Source organism: Narcine bancroftii, chromosome 7, assembly GCF_036971445.1.
Source record: "Narcine bancroftii isolate sNarBan1 chromosome 7, sNarBan1.hap1, whole genome shotgun sequence".
In the NCBI taxonomy this organism is placed as follows: Eukaryota; Metazoa; Chordata; class Chondrichthyes; order Torpediniformes; family Narcinidae; genus Narcine; species Narcine bancroftii.
This window is the reverse complement of record NC_091475.1, coordinates 168,366,621-168,383,221: the sequence shown is the minus strand read 5'-3', so window position 1 is coordinate 168,383,221 and position 16,601 is coordinate 168,366,621. Positions and strand designations below refer to the sequence as shown.

The following is a 16,601-nucleotide window of genomic DNA, read 5'->3' as shown; positions in this document are numbered from 1 at the left end:
GGACAAATTTTTCACTTGGAGTGTGGCCAGTGTCTGGAATGAGCTGCAGGACAATATTATAGAACCAGTTACAATTATGATAGTCAAAAGACAGATTTGTGGATAGGAAGTGCTTTGAAGTGTGTGGACCAAATGTAGGCAACTGGGACTAGCCCAGAATGCTAACTTAGTCGACATGGACAAGTTGGGCTGAAGGGCCTGTTCAGTGCTGACTGCTTGGCTCTATGAATCAGTGAGATGATATTCAAACCCAGAAACACCAGGCACTGCAAAAACTGACATCCCTGACCCTGGCAGAATTCAAAGACACCACTCTGCATTTATTAGAGCTGACTATTGAAATGTGATTTTTATTTAGTCACCTGTTTTCTGTACTTACCAACTGAAGGAAAGTTAAATTGGTAAAAATAAAAATCACCAAAGAATTGAAAGAAAATCTAATATTAATAAATGACTACTTGTTCTGGTTTAATTTGTCAGCACAAATTACAAATGTGGTTATTTACTATCTAACATGCCACACAGGCATAAACTAGTTCTGCATAAAAGTGACAAGCAGAAGTTGGTTGACAGCAGTCAATTAAACGTTGAAGAAAAGGACTTACATCATCAGGGTGTGCATTACTAGACTAGAAGTCCAAAATCTTAAACAAATCCCTCAGAAAGTGAGTTTGAGTCCCATAAGAATTTAAATTCATATAAACAAAAATAAAAGCTTAACATTAATCAATAGTTTCACTAATGTCTATGTGGGAGGGAAAGATGTCCTCATTCTGTGTAACTTAGATATTACTTAGTTCCTATATATAAATGTGATTCACTCCTAACTGTCTCCTGATGTGAACAAAAGCCGAAGCAAGCAACTTCTTTGCTGGAGATCTGAGGAGAGGCAGTAATGTGTCTGAATTGCCATACAAAACACTGCATGGATTTGAAAGCATGATCAAGGCACTGGTGGCAGCTGGAGAGGATGGAGTCACCTTGGTTCCCTGATTTTTGCTTCTGGAAGCCCAATGTGGTTGGCTGCAATCACAGGATCAAAGGTTAGGCAGTTCACTGGAATGGGAGATCTGGCATTTCTTCTGGGAGAGGAATCAAGAGATTGGAGAAGGGACGTCAGGAAATCTGTTGACGCATCTGAGAAAAGAATTGAAAGATCTGATGGTGTCAAGGATGGGAGTATTGCCTCAGAGCAGAGGAATTATTTTATCTATCCTTTGAGTATCTCAGGTCAGCATTGCTGTCGTAAGATCAAGTTGAACAGGGAGCGACCATCTACATATGCCTTTGTGACAATGCTTTCCAAGTTCCCCTACAATACTTCAAAATGAACATTGCATAGAGAATGGCCATTATAACATTCCATACTGAAACATCAGTTAGCCTCAGAGCTCCAGGAACGCGAGTTCAATCCTGACCTCAAGCTTCGTCTGTGTGAAGTTTACTCTTTTTTCCCTGTGACTCCATGGGCTTACCCAAGGTGTTCCATTAGCTGCAGTGACTTACTGCATAGTAAAAGGGAATAAAAAAAGAATCAAAGAGGAATTGACAGGTATGAGAGCAAGAACACATTACAGTGCAACAGGATCACGCAGAGGGTGAGGAATGGGACCTATTGGATTGCTGTTCTGGGAGCTGGCATGGACAGGATGGACCAAATGGCCATTCAGTAAATCCCAGTGGAGAAACCATGCAAAGTGTGCAGAGATGACTAAATTACCCACTCAAGGTATTTGAGTGATGCTTAACCACCACCAAATGATATTACTGCACTTCAGTATGGATAATGCAAAATCAAAATTTTATGCACTAAATTTAAAACTAATAGGCTTATAAAGACAATTTCTCTGGAAAATATTTCTTATGAAAATTTCTCATTTTTCTTGTGTGTTCTATTAATTTCCATTCCTACTTCTTAGTTCACTTAAATGAAATCTACCAAGGGCAGAAATCAAAGCAAAACAGAGAACCTGAATGCTGAAATAAAATAAGTGGAATTACTGTCCATTTAACTACTTGGAATTAAAACACCTGAGATGGTTCTGCAATGTGAGCTTCCAATGGATTTGCCCTAGAAGTTCTTAATGCCAAATTTTCCATCCATTTTATGATAGATAGTATATGAAAATTGACATGAGGAAATCAGTAGATTAATATATTGAGATTTAGGATCCTTTTGTTGAAAACATAGTTGTTATAGCATTGCAACCAAAGTTCACTTTTAGGTGGAATTTCATGGTACTACTGTCTGTGAGGAATCGGCTATCCTGGTAATGTCTTCTGCATCATCTCAGTGCAGTTTGGTGCTGCTTTTCCTCCCATCGCCCCAGAATAACATTGCTGATAATTAAACCTGATGGAATCATTTCTTGTATTTTACCTATAAATCCTATTTTAGTTTTATGAAGCTCGAACAACTCAACATAACGCATCCCAATAAATATCATCAGTTGTTGTTTTGTTCTTATGCAGTCCAACAGGTTGAGGATATTTAATTCCACTCCACTTCTATGAATTCTGAGCTGGATGTTGATACCAATGTGGGAACCACAGACACTGTGTCAGACATTTAATGGAATGTGTTTATTTATTTTAAATGTTTACATTTAATTTTTTTTAATTAAAAAAAAAATTTAGATATACGGCACGGTACCAGACCCTTTAAGCCCATGAACCCATGCCACCCAATTACATCCAATTGACCTACAACTCCAATACACTTTGAATGGTGGAGGAAGCCAGAGCACCCAGAGGAAATGCACACAGACACGGGAAGAATGTATGAACTCCTTACAATAGTGTGGATTCAAATCTGGGTCCCGATGGCTGGTGTTGTAACAGCATTGCGCTAGCCTCTATTCTAACCATGCCACCACCCATGTTGTAGAAAGTCAGGTGAAATGGAATTTTTCTTGTGATACAATCTGAAATCTGACCCTGTGATTCCATTTTAATTGTATCTAATAAGTAATTAAAATTACTACTTAAATCCACCCCAACAAAATAAAGATGGGAACTTTCCAAATTGGGTACACGAGTTCTTCAGAAGAATTATAATAATGTTATTAATTTATCTTTTGTGCTTCATAAGGGTTCTTAATGAGGAGTATCGTGGAATAATGAAGTGAGTTTCTGACATACAGTTTTGGGGTTAAACTTTATTTCAATTACATAAGAAGATTTGACAGCATGGCCAAGTGTTACAGCAGCAGTTTTCACTATTCCAGTAAAAACTGTAATATTCTGATTTATTTAGATGTGAGTGAGAGTATAAACATTATGGTTTGGTGGGTAAATATTTAAAGGAGCACAGAATTAAAAGGCAACACTTCAGTTGTTTTTGCAAAATATTTGCCAAAATGTGCTTATTTAAAGTTATCGTAGCATGGACAAAAAAGGCGGGGGGAGGGGGGGGAGTAGGAAGAGCCTAACCAGTCTGACTTTTAAACCTCATCCTTGTCATCACCCTAGTCTCCAAATTATCTTGCTTAAGAAATCCTCGACTCTAAGAGCCCAATTTAATTCTATCCTATAACTAATTAAGATATTACATTTAAAATAAACCCACCTTGACAAAATAAACTTTTCCTCTAAATACCTTCTACTTTTCAACCAAGGTCAAACTTTTTAAAAATAATTCCCACTGTTCTTAAAAAGTGATACTTGAGTAATTGACCGAGAACCCTACAACTCTGTTATTTCAAGGTCACCATTTAAACTTGCATCAAACACTGAAATTAAGCATCTTTCAGTCAATCAGTGCAGAAAAGTGAGTTTATCTATTTAAGGACAAATAGGTTTTTTTTCACAATTATAGATGAAGAAAATGTCAATTCTCCGCTCTCCTGTCTCCCACCCTCCTCTCCTGCTCCCGCCTCCCCCCTTTTCTTCCCCCTCTCTTCCGCTCTCTCTCCTGCCCCTCATCTGTCACAGACATAAGCTCTGTCAATTTATCATCTAAATCCTTTGTTTGGACCTCACTATCAGTTCAAATTGGTAAGAAGAAGACAGGTTTGGAGATTGTTCCTCATTGAGAATTTATAGTGCACTCCTTATAGTTGTTACACAAGGTCTGAGTATGGTAATTTGCCATCTACTGTATGTGTGAATAAAAGGTTTTTGTTTAATAATGCCTGTTCAAGAACCTGAGGTTGGGCAGTAACTTAACATAATTTTGCAGAAAAATTAAAGCTGTTCAACATAATGATTCCTCCATATGGAAAGAGAATGTCCTGAATGTTGTCTGCTCTTTACCAGCATATTGGACTCTGGTTGTGTACACACCATGTTGCAGAAGATGATATCTGCATGCTTTCCAGTGTTTAATGAAAAGAACCTGTAGCCCATCTGCAAATGAATGTCAAAAAGCTGGTGGCATGAAAGAGAGGAGGAGGTTAAAGTGTAAGTGTTCAGGATGGAAGCTGATTTCAGTGATCCTGCCTTCCAATATTGAAACAAATTGCAGCTATGGCAAAGATACCAAAGATGGATCCTCGGCAGACCCCAGCAGTAACAGTTTAATGGGAAGATATGGCAGCATGGTGGATAATTTACTTGACCAGTGTTCAAAGGCCTGAACTGCTAGTTCAAAAATGTGAATTTGAACTGTTGCGAGCCCAGAGGACCCCAAAACCCAGCAGCAATAGATATTCACCAAAACAAATGGTTACTTAAACAAAAGTTGTTTTTAATTATCTTTAAACATGAAAACAGAATCACATTTTAACTTATCACTATTGACTGAACTAACCTAACTTAACCCCCTTCTAATTCTAAGCGCATGTGTATATAATGTGTGTGTAAGTTCAGAAAAGTTCTTTGACTCACAGTCCAATCTCAATTCTCATTCCTCCAAGTTCACTGGTTGCAGGCAATTCTTATACTGTGCACCTACAACTGATTCCTTTTTAATCAGCCACTTCAGTGTCTTGCTGAAGAAACCTGCCCCCTCAGGTTTCTCCAGATGATAACCTCTTTCTTTCAGGTCACCACAGAGTTCCTTTTTGTTTCTCTTATTTCAAGTGAAACATTTAGACAGCCAGTCCTCTCCTCTTGCATGAACCACAAAGGCTTTGACCAGGCTGAACTAAGCATTCACAATCCGTCTTCCAAATGGGGGTTTCCAAAAACTTGCCAGCTTGTCCTGTTCCAGTCCCAGCTGTTGCTGCCGACTGTAGCACTGCAGAACTCATCTCTCTCTCTCTCTCTCTCTCTCTCTCTCCCTCTCTCTCTCTCTCTCTCTCTGAGTAAAACCTGTTTGACCTGCTTGCAAAAACACATGACCCTCCTAGAACAGCAAGTTCCACTCCAGACTGAATGCGGCTCCGACGAGCTCTTTCATCTGTTGCCTTTTTTGTAAACATCAATCTGTTAGTGAAGTATCTTGGGCATTTTCCAAAGCTTTTGCAAAGGCTCTGGGGCCCCCAGAGCTCCAGTATTTTAAATAAAGTCTGTTTTTAAAGTGTTTGTATGTGACCTACACTAAAAAAACCTGCCCCAATTTATCTCCTAAAAACCTTTCTATAATCAGTCACAGAACCACACAACAGAAATGGGAATTTAAATTCAAAACAATTTCATAGATCAAAAATGTAAATCTGGTCTTGAAATGATCATAATGGCAAAGAAAACCTGTATTGCTTACCATCGGTCCCTTTGATCAAATCATTATATTAATCATTGAACATACCCATCCCTGTAGTACCCCAGCAGTCACAGATAGTCGGCCCCACTCTGGAAAATCTAGGCCATTATCTTTTCCGGTACTGATCAGAGACAAAAACTTGGTCATTTGGGTTACACTGTTTGGGAGAAGCATGGTGTGAGGTATAGCTGATAAGTATTCCTTTGGAAAGCCAAATTTCTGTTAACGTGGTGAGACTCTAGATAGCAATATATTTGTTCACAAGTTAACTTCCTGAGGGGGAAAAAGAAAAAAAAATGTTGATTGTGCATCCTCTGGCAGAGTTCCAAGTGGGGAATGATAATGAGTTAGATGGAATAAAAGGCACATTGATGAGAATGGTCAGAGAGACATTGAAGGTAGCTAGCTGTAGCCTGTGTTCAATTTAGGAGTACTGGAGATAGAGGAATAGTAATGGATTGGGATCAGGATTTGAGAAGGAAATCATCTGAAATGGGAGGAAATTATGGTGGCACAAATGGCTGATTAGAACAGGAGATGAGAAGATGAAAAGAAAAAATAAACTATAAGCCAGAATGTGCCTGAATGCTTACAATAGCTAACAATAGAATTGCAGGAAAAATTTAGTATTCACTCTTTGAGGTAAAATGGAGGAGAGATCAATAACCCTTATTCTGTTATAATTTTATTGGTATAACTGAATTTATACATCGACTGATTGTTTTAGACAACAATATGTTGATCTGCCCTTCCTTTTAATGGTTAAGCAAGTCATAAAACTGCCTAAGTGTAGTATAAAACTTATGTCCATGTTTATAGCCAAATTTCCAATGTGTGTACCCAAGATTTCTTGTTTAATTTAGTACTCCAGGCATTTTTTTAAAAATCTGTATGCTTCTATTAATGGCATGTTTTTGTACTCTTTAAGAATGATAACTGAACCTTTACTAAATGATACTGGAATCTGTCAGTAAGATTCAGTAATGTTTATATGTGCATTAAAAAAACAACCATTAAAAGGAAAATGCTTTAACCCCAATTTTCTGGAAGTTTTATATCACCTCAGCCTTCTGAATGTTTGTGTTGAACAAAATGAACAGTAATTAGTTGAAGTTATGAAAATGTGATTAAAGAGCAACTTTTTAAAATAATAAAAGTCACACCTTAACCCATCTGTACTGATGATAATATTGGAAAGCAAAATGATGAGAGATCAGACATTGCATATCTCTTGGCTCATGAGCTTTAGTTAAGGCAGAACAAAATTAATAATAAATATTATTTTAAATATAAAAATACATGGGCAAGCTCCATATCCAAACCTCTGACACGATCAGGATGCCTTTGGTGCCCTCTCGCATCCCGGTTCCAATACCTGTTACCCCTTCAGCCAGTGTGGAGTCAGTTTCCAAAAGTCCACAGCCTGGTGTGAGTCCTTTGACTGCAGTCACCAGTAGCCCATGGCCATGATTCCCGTCTTGTGGGTCATCTCCTTTGTTTCTCCTTTTCAAAAAGGGGTGTTGGGGATGATGTGGTCTCCACCTTTTCTGGTGCCCTTGACAGGTCTCCCTAGTGTCTGCAACCCCCTCGAGGCACCATCATCTTGGGCCCAAACCCCTGCAATCCCAGGATTTTAATATAAATCACTGTCGGCACCTTTAACCGGCCATTTAAAACATGTGCAAAGCCATAGGTAGATGGACTGGGCAGTAGAATTCCGGTGTCTTCTCTTCCTACTTGCTGTGGGTCCACACCATTGCAGCATCTCTGGCAGTGCCGCCAATTCTTTTAACAATATTCAGGCTGATCTGCAGACAGCCTATTGTTTCATCTTGTATTTATATGTGTGAGTTGTTAGATTACACCTGGATGAAGAAAAAGGTTCTTTACTTTAAAGTTGTTGTAAAGAGCACCATGAGGCATGCTATGAGGTTTTGCAAACATCCATTACAGACATCCTACAGCAGTCTCCTCGTCTGTGTCAGCCCCCTGCTGGCATCGAAGTATAATCAAACAGGAACTATGATGCTTAAGACCTTGCTAGTGGCAATGCAAACATGATCACTATCATTATACCTATGACCTGAAGTGTAAAGATGCTGGTCTCGGCTTTCTTCATTCGTTTATACAGGGCAATGTAATATTAGGAGAGTTAGAGTGAAAGAGAAACTACAGTTACTCTCATTAGGACCTTTCAAACTTATGTGTAAAATGGGGTTAACCAGGCACTTTGCCTGGTTAGTGCCTCAGTTACGCGCCAGTTAGAAAGGGTCTATCCTGGTTAACCCCATCGGAATCCAACCGGGTCCCTTACCTACCTCAGAGGTAGTCAGGGAACCCAGTTAAACTTACCTAGGTCACGTCCACAGGCGATTTGAAAACAAAAATGGCTGACCCACTTCCGGTGACCTCAGCACTTGCGTGCGTCACCAGGCAGCCAGCGTCTGAACATCAGCAGTACTTCCGGTGAGTACGGGACGAGTCATTGCAGGGGCAGGATTCCCCCTTAAATCAACGGGTTGCTGATTTAATGGGTAGATCCCCTGGAATTTAAAAGGTGCTTCCAGCTCCTTTGCCCAAATAATAGCAGCCGGGTCCCAGGAGGGCTACCCAGGTGCTGTTGTTTAAAAGAGGCTAGAGTCCAGGACCAAATGTGGAAAGGAGGCAGGCTTCCTGCTCTTAATCCCACACTTGTGACCACCAACTCCTGCTGAAAAGTACGGCGATGACAATAGGATTGGACTTAGTTATAGAGCACACTGCAAATATATATTAAGATTTTGAAAGGCTTTAGCTGGAAGAACTTTATGAATTAGTCAGTTGAGGGTGGGGCCACTTAGATAAAAGTCACAAGCATGCAGTAAAGTATAAGAGAATGACAAGATATAAATTCAAATTATTGATCCATACAGTAGAATGGCAGTAAAACTTATCTGATTATAGAGCTCATCCAATTTTCATTTCACACTGTGGTGATAAAATATATCCCTCAGTTTTCTGAAGAGAGGTGGTCATCAGATTTAATTCCTCCTCTGATGCTACTGTAAATAATGAATGAGAAAATTTGAAAACATTCTTTGATAGTTTCCATGGGCACAGTTGTTCCCAAGAGAAACTATGGATGCAATAATGGGAATTGGACTCTAATTCTGTGGAAAAGGACTGTAGTGGGGAAATAAGTGATGGCAAAGGTGATATCTTTCTTCAGATGATAAGCTTGTAGATTAAGGACCTGACTGTATTAGCAAGATGGTGCACACTACACAGACACCAGACAGGTGAGGTATCTCAAACACAAAATGTAGTTGCAAAGATTCAGGAAATTATTGACCTAAAGCAAGTGCATCACAAATTACAATTCATTATAGATGATTTATAATTATAAATTGTTTCCAAACAATGTAGAGTGGTGCTAATAAAAACAGAACCTGCTGGCAAAGTGTCAGGCCATGTTTGTCAAAAGAGGAGCTGTTTCAGTTAACGTTTGTGATCAATTACCCTTTATTAGAACGAAGGGACAGGTGGGATATATGGGGTGGGTGAATGGTTTGTTTGCATTGCATGCTCTTTCCACTATTTGATCTCCATGTGCTCTCAAAGGAGAGACACAAGGTGTTCAGTGCTTTCCAGAATGTATCTACTTGAGAAACATAGGTTAATGGTCAGGTTGAATAGTCTTGAAATAGGGATTCCAATGTGTTGATGAGGACTGCAGCTTAATGACCACCATGGAATCGATCAAAAGCTCCCAGATTTGGAAATGATCTTGATAGTTAATTTAAATGATGTTAATTGTCATACATACAAGTACAATGTACGTAGGCACTGAAATTTGTACTTGCTACAGCCAATCAGATATGTAGATACACCATCTATAGTAGTATATATTAAATTATCCTGGCACAGACAAAAAAAAAATAAAGATAGATCAATTAATATTCACAATTACAGTTAGTGAAAAAAAAATTGCATTTTAATTGTGTAGAAAGGTATTTTGTGGTCCTGGAGTAGTTTATAGTGAGGATAATAAGAGGTTCAAAAGCCTGGTAGCTCTTGGATAAAGTGTTCTTGAACCTGGAGGCGCTGGTTTCAGACTTCTGTCTGAAGGTATCGGTGAGAAAAGGTTTTGACCAGGGTGATGGGGGTCCTTTATGATGTTGTCTTCCTTCTAGAGGGAGCGCCTTACACAGACGTCTTCAATAGAAGGGAGGTTGGTGCTTGCAATGGACATAGCTAGTTCGCTACTTTCTGCAGACCTCTGCATTCTTGGGCACTCGAATTACCAAACCAAGGTGAGATACAAAGTCAGTATACTTTCCACAGTACACCAGAAGAAGTTTGAGAGAGTACTCAACAATATGAAAAATCTCATCAGACCTCTTAGAGAGTTGAGACTTTAGTGTGTCCTCTTCACTGTTGCCTCATTGTGCTGGCTTTAGGAACTGTCCTCCAATATGTTGATTCCCAAAAGCTTGAAGGATCTGACCGACTACCCACCATCCCATCAATGTGGAGAGGTGCATGGTCATTCGGCCTCCCATTCCTAAAGTCCACAATAAGATCCTTGGTTTTATTGTTGTTGAGAACAAGATCATTGTTCAGTTCTCGATCTTCATCCTGTATTTTGACTCATCATTTCCAGTAATTCAGCCAACAATGGTGGTGTTGTCAGCAAATTTATATTGTGTTGGAGTTGAACTTGGCCAGACAGTCACAAGTGTACAGGGAGGAGAGCAGAGGATTTAGTACGCAGCCTTGAGGTGCGCTTGTGTGGACAGTCAGCGCGGGAGATGCAATGTTGCCAATCTGCCAATGAGGAAATTGAGTAAAAGAAACATTGTCTTCAACTGAACAAATAGTTAATTCTTGGATATCCGGTCATCTTTACAGAATAATACCTGGAACAATGACTCAAAGGATGAGGTCATTCTGCCCACTGAGGCAATGTCACAGGCATGTGGTATTTTAATACAATTACAGTTACACAATTGAAGTGAAACCATATTACTTAAAATGCCACTTTCTGATTCTATTCTATTAATAATTCAGTGACTTACTGGAACATGCATGGTTGGTTTATGACTAAACAAATACCTAACCATCAGAAATAAAAACAGAAAATGCTAGAAGCACTTAGTAGGTCAGATTTTACATCCAATATGACCTGCTGAATATTTCCTGCATTTTCTCCTTTTATTTCAGATTTTCAGTATCTGACTATCAGACCTTGTTATTTCAAACTTTAAATCTCCTTACAGTGAGGTTCGCTCTAATGATTCAACATGATGCTCTAGAAATAGTGTGATGCATATTAGTGTTGTAATTAATCCACACCAAACAGCATTAACTCTTGTATCATCATTGGAGATGATACAAAGATGGGAGAAGGGGAAGATAGTGTTGAGGAAGCAGGGTGTCTGCAGAGGGATGTTGCCAAGTTGGGAGAATGGGGAAAGAAGTGGCAAAAAGATTACATTGTTGAGAACTATATGGTCTTGCACTTCAGTAGAAGGAATAAAAGCATAGACTATTTTCTAAATGGGGAGAGAATTCAGTAAGTGGAGATCCAAATGGACTTGGTCATCTGCATGCAGAATTTCTGAAAGGCTAACTTGCAGGTTGAGGTTGCAGTAAGGAAGGCAAATGCAATTTTAACAATCATTTCAAGAGGACGAGAATATAAAATCAAACGTAATTCTGATTAAAAGGCCACATTTGGAGTATTGCATGCAGTTTTGGACCCCATATCTAAGGAAGTTGGAGAGGGTCGAGAGAAGGTTTATGAGAATGACCCCAGGGATGAGAGGGTAAACACATGAGGAGCATTAGATAGCCATGAGACTTTACTCGCTGGAGTTTAGAAGGTTAGTGGGGGAAATAGTGGGGGATCTCATCAAAACATTCCAAATATTGAGTGGATGTAGAGAAGATGTTTCTAGTAGTGGGTGAGTCAAAGAACAGAGGCTATAGTGTCTGGGGGGGAGAAAATGGTGTCACTTTAGAACAGAGATGAGAAGTTTCTTCAGCCAGAGGGTGGTGATTCTGTGAAATTTGTTGCCACAGACAGCTGTGGAGGGTATATTTAAAGCAAAGAGTGATAGGATCTTTAATAAAGGCATCAAAGGTTATGAGGAGAAGGCACGAGAATGAGTCTGAGAGGAAAAATAAATCAGTATCACGGTAAGCACACCGTTGCAGCACCGGCGATCTGAGTTTCAATCCAACTTTGTCTGAAAGGAGTTTGTATGTTTTCCTCGTGTCTGCTTGGGTTTCCTCCGAGTGCTGTGGTTTCCTCCTAGCCTTCAAAAAAGAAGTACCAATCATTGTGTCTGTAATCACATATTCAAAGATTTATAACAAACATGTACATCAAGCTGCAAGAGAAAGAGAACAATGAAATAAGCTGTAAACCCAAACAAAAGTGGGAACAAGATCTAAACATAAAGATAAAAAATGAAAAATGGGAAAAGCTATGCTCCGGAACTATGAGAAATACAATAAACATGAAGTTATGCATGACACAATATAATTGGTTACACAGGCTATACACCACGCCCCAAAAGTTAAATAAATGGGACCCAACAGTATCAGATAGATGTTTTCGCTGTAAGAAGGAAATGGGAACAACAATACATGCAATTTGGGCATGTGAGAAAGCGGAAAGGTTTTGGGAAGATCTAAATCAGGTATTAAATAAAATCACAAAAAGCAACATACCAAAAAAATCCAGAGATCTTTCTTCTAAGTAATATAAAAAGTAAATAATTAGACCTCAAACTGGATGAAGCACAAAAAAGATTTATTATTTTAGCCTTAGCGGTAGCAAAAAAATGTATAATGTCAACCTGGAAATCAGAAGAGAGCCTGAGGCTACAGCAATGGTACATAGAAATGAATAAATGTATTCCATTGGAAAAAATAACATATAATAAAAAAAATAAAGTCACAGTATTCGAACAATTTGGGAACCGTACATGGAACATAACAGAGAGGACCTACCGTGGACCTCCACCCCCTAAAATGATAGAATGAGAAGAAGACAAAATGAACTGACCCAGTGTGTAAAAGTAGATGACACAATTCTCTTGTTTATTTTCATTTTGTGATGACATTGTTTAATGGGTTTATTGTATTGTATATGTTGAACGTTTAATGGATTTGGAGGGGTGTTGGAAGGAGAAAGGGAGGGGAGGGGGGAAAAGGGGAGAAAATTACACTGTGTATATTCAAGAGGGAAATGTTTGTGTGTATTTTGGATAATATGGTTCATAGTGTCAATATTTTTTTTTAATTTTTAAAAAGTACCAGGGTCGGAGGTTAATTGGGATATCTGGGTGGCACCGGTTCATGGACTGGAAGGGCCTATTAACGTGTTGTATGTCTAAATTAAAAAGAATAATGGTGGTGCAGACTGAATAGCCGAATTCTGCTCCCATCTGTGGCAGAAGGGCACTATGTATGAAAACCCATATTTTAACCAACCAATTATTGCTGTCTTATAAAATTAATTCTATCAGTGACCAGGGAAACACCTTAAATCCTAAATTTGACAGCAGTTGTTTCAACAATAGTTCTACAAATTTCATGCCTTGCAATTTAATTAGAAAGCCTGTATTGAATATAAACATGATTGTATTGTTATATTCTAATTCTGACAACTTAGCATAGCAGTTAATCAAATGAATCTTTAGTTCAGCCACTTTCAGAAATAATTCTCTCTGCATGTCTACAGTCATCATGCCACACAGCACAGAGCAGGCTTTTCAACCAAATTTGTCCATACCAGCCAAGTTGGCACTCTAGATTAGTCTCATTTGCCCCCATTTGGCCTATACCTTTCCTATCCATATATCTGTATAAATGTCCCATGAACATTATGTCCTCTTCTGTAACTTCCTCCACAGCTCATCCTAGATAAGGACCACCTTCTGAAAGAAAGCATTGGTCTTCAGACCCATAATTAAATCTTTCCCCTCTTACCTTAAATCTATGGCCTCTAATTCTAGAACCATCTACCCTGGGAAAAGACTATAACTATTCATTTTTTCAAAGCCATTCTTGATTATGTATACCTCTATAAGGTCACCATTCAGCCTCATGCATTCCAGGGAATAAAGACCTAGCCTCTCCCACCATTCTCCATAACTCAAGTCCTCAAATCCCAATAACATCCTGATAAATGTCTTCTGCACCCTTTCAAAATTAATAACCACTTTCTCATATCTGGGTGACCAGAACTTCACACAAATCTCCAAGTGTGATCTCACCAATGACTTGGACAACTGTATCACAATGTCTCAACTTTTGTACTCAATACCCTGCCAATGAAGCCAAACGTGCCAAACACCTTCACCACCCTGCCCACCTGAGTTGATACTTTTGGACAACTAAACACCTGTACTCCTAGGTCTTTCTCTTCTATAGTCTCCAGAAGACTATCATTTACTTCTCTAGATTTATTTACTTCATAGAGTTAAATTCATTTTTTGGGCTGAGAGGCTCCAATAGGTCAGTGGTTAAGGAACTGCTCTTGTAAACCAGGGGTCACGAGTTGATTCCTTGCTGGGGCCTCATTTCATGACGGGTGCTGTCAAAGTGGTGACTCTCTATCTTATGGTAGACAAAGTTAAAGAATTTTGTGTATGTTATGTTCTAAATGTAGTATTACATGACAATAATGGAACCTTTACCATTTCCTTGGCCTACCTTTCCTACCAAGTTAGATCCTGTTGTAAACTTAGGTCCTTCCACACTGTCCAGTGCACCACCAATATTGGTGTCATCAGCAAATGTACTGTTCATGAGTAGAAACAATATTGTCATCTACATCAGTAAAACAGGTGACAAACAACAGTGAACCAAGCACTGGCCCCTGTTGTACACCATTAGTTACAGGTCTCCAACCATTCGTACATTTTTAAAATATTTCCACTTTACATTGCAGTCTAACGGACTGTGGAATTCCCATTCTCACAATCCTTTAAATCCTTTGCCTTTATGCTGCTTCCGAGCTCTCTGGATTATCTGCTGTCCTGATTAGAAGCTTGCCTTTAACCCAGATAATAACTACTGGAAATTGATTGAGTAAATCTCAATCACAGTCAATCAAACTTAAATAAAAAGAGGAATTGGTATAAATACTCAGCATATCAGACTGCATATGTGGGAAGAAAAACAACAGCATTCTTTTGGGTCAAATACTCCTCATCAGAACTGGGAAGGAGGCAAAAATAAGTTGTTAGGCTGCAAGGAGTTTGGGGTGGGAGAGGAAACTGATAGGGTAAAACCAGGGAGCCCATTGGAAAAGTTGCAAACAAGGTTATATGGTCAATGACTGAATGGGACCAGTTAAGGAGTGAGAATGGAGGAGTTACAAAGCACAGGCTAGGCATATCCTCCACTCCCAGAGCAGAAAAAGAAAGACAGAAAGTCTGCATTAATATCACCGATGACTGATACAGAGAAGTTATCTGTAGTTATAAATTCCAGAAGGCTACAGTGTGCTCAAATGGAAGATGAGGTGCTGTTTCTCAAGCTTGTGTTGGGCCTCATTATTGATAGCTCAGGAGTTCACAGACCAATAGGTCAGAATGGGATGTAGAATTAAAGAGATTTTCATTGTCTATCAAGCTTGCAGTTTTTTTAAATCTCTTGATCTGCACCTCAATATGTTTATAGAATTCACTTACCTACAGTAAGATTCCTAACAAAGACATTTTCTGGAAAATTACTACTGCTCCCAAACTCTACAAGTAGCTGCTGATCTAGGGATTGAATTTCTGCCGAGGGGAGGGAAAACAAAATTCCAACACTGCAAAACTACTGTGGAAATTCCTGTCCTTGGCAGAATTACATCCCCTGAAGTGCCAGCTGCAAGCTGCAAGGTAGGATTCAGGAGGGACAGGCCAGAGGCAGCTCTGGCTTTCGTCTGCATACAGACAACTAGAAATTAGCTTCCAAAATTATGATTTTACATTTAAAACATGATTCATGCACAGGGAAATTTTGTCTGCTTGGATGATCAACTGAGAACTTCCATTCACGGAAAAGTCTTGTACACCAACTCAAAAAAACAAACAGAATCTGTCAGATCCACAAAAGGCTGACAACAGGACTAAGTAAATGAAATGCTGATGGTTAAAAAAAAATATTCAAGGTTCTTTTGGTTAGTCGTCTGCACATTGCATATCGTGTGCATTGAAAATGTCTGAAGCACTTTATAGTCTTTAGATGAGGTACCTAAGGATAGTGTGATGAGAGGAGGATGAGACAAAACATTTTGAGTGCGAACTATGTAGCTAACAACCAAGCCTCAAACGCATTTTACTTTTGACAGGGAACCAGAAACTAAAATGTTCATTATACAATTGCTTTGATGCCATTCGCAGTCCCTTTTGGGAAATGTGAGAAACGCTTTAGAATAGTTTTTGTGCCTGTTGCCAGTTGCTCTCCTGGCCAAACTCCCGTCTTGCACTGTCTACAAACTCAAACTCATTCTAAGTTATGCCATCCTTATCCCACCGTCCTGTCAACCTGTGCTTGCTCTACCAACAGATCTTCCCCTCCCAAACTCCATATCTGCATCTCACCCTGCTTGTGTCTCTCCAGCACTGATCTTCAGCTCTAAATTCTGTGATTTCTTCCCTAAAACTGTGTCACTCCTCTGCCTTGCTTTCCTCTTCTAAAACATGAATTCAGTGCAATATTCTTTATCTCAATATCTGCTCAAGTAGCTAGAGATCTATTGTTACTTACAATATTCCCGTGAAGTACCACTGAATGTGTAGCTCCACTACTCATCAAATACATGGTGATGCAGGATAGATTGACAAACTGGATTCATGATTGCCATTTAACGCAGACAGATACACTATAATGAGACTCCTGCTAAAGGGCACAACCTCAGAGGAGGATCTGGAGAGCATTGACGGATGGTCTTCAGCAGTACAATATATTT

The 16,601-nt window shown here is 39.1% G+C and overlaps 1 protein-coding gene and 1 long non-coding RNA gene across 5 annotated transcripts in view; one reads left to right on the top strand and one right to left on the bottom strand.

The window, feature by feature from the left end:
* The window catches only part of pdgfd (platelet derived growth factor d), a 365,062-nt gene that overhangs the window by 78,877 nt on the left and 269,584 nt on the right, over positions 1-16,601 (top strand). The gene's annotated exons all lie outside the window — the stretch shown is intronic.
* LOC138739352 (uncharacterized) overlaps positions 9,600-16,601 on the bottom strand; it is a 188,564-nt gene continuing 181,562 nt past the window's right edge. For all 4 annotated transcript variants that reach the window (XR_011342194.1, XR_011342197.1, XR_011342196.1 and 1 more), the window contains 2 exons: positions 11,835-11,944; positions 9,600-10,450 (listed from right to left, as the gene is read on the bottom strand). This is a non-coding gene — a long non-coding RNA (uncharacterized lncRNA). The remainder of the gene's footprint in view (positions 10,451-11,834; positions 11,945-16,601) is intronic.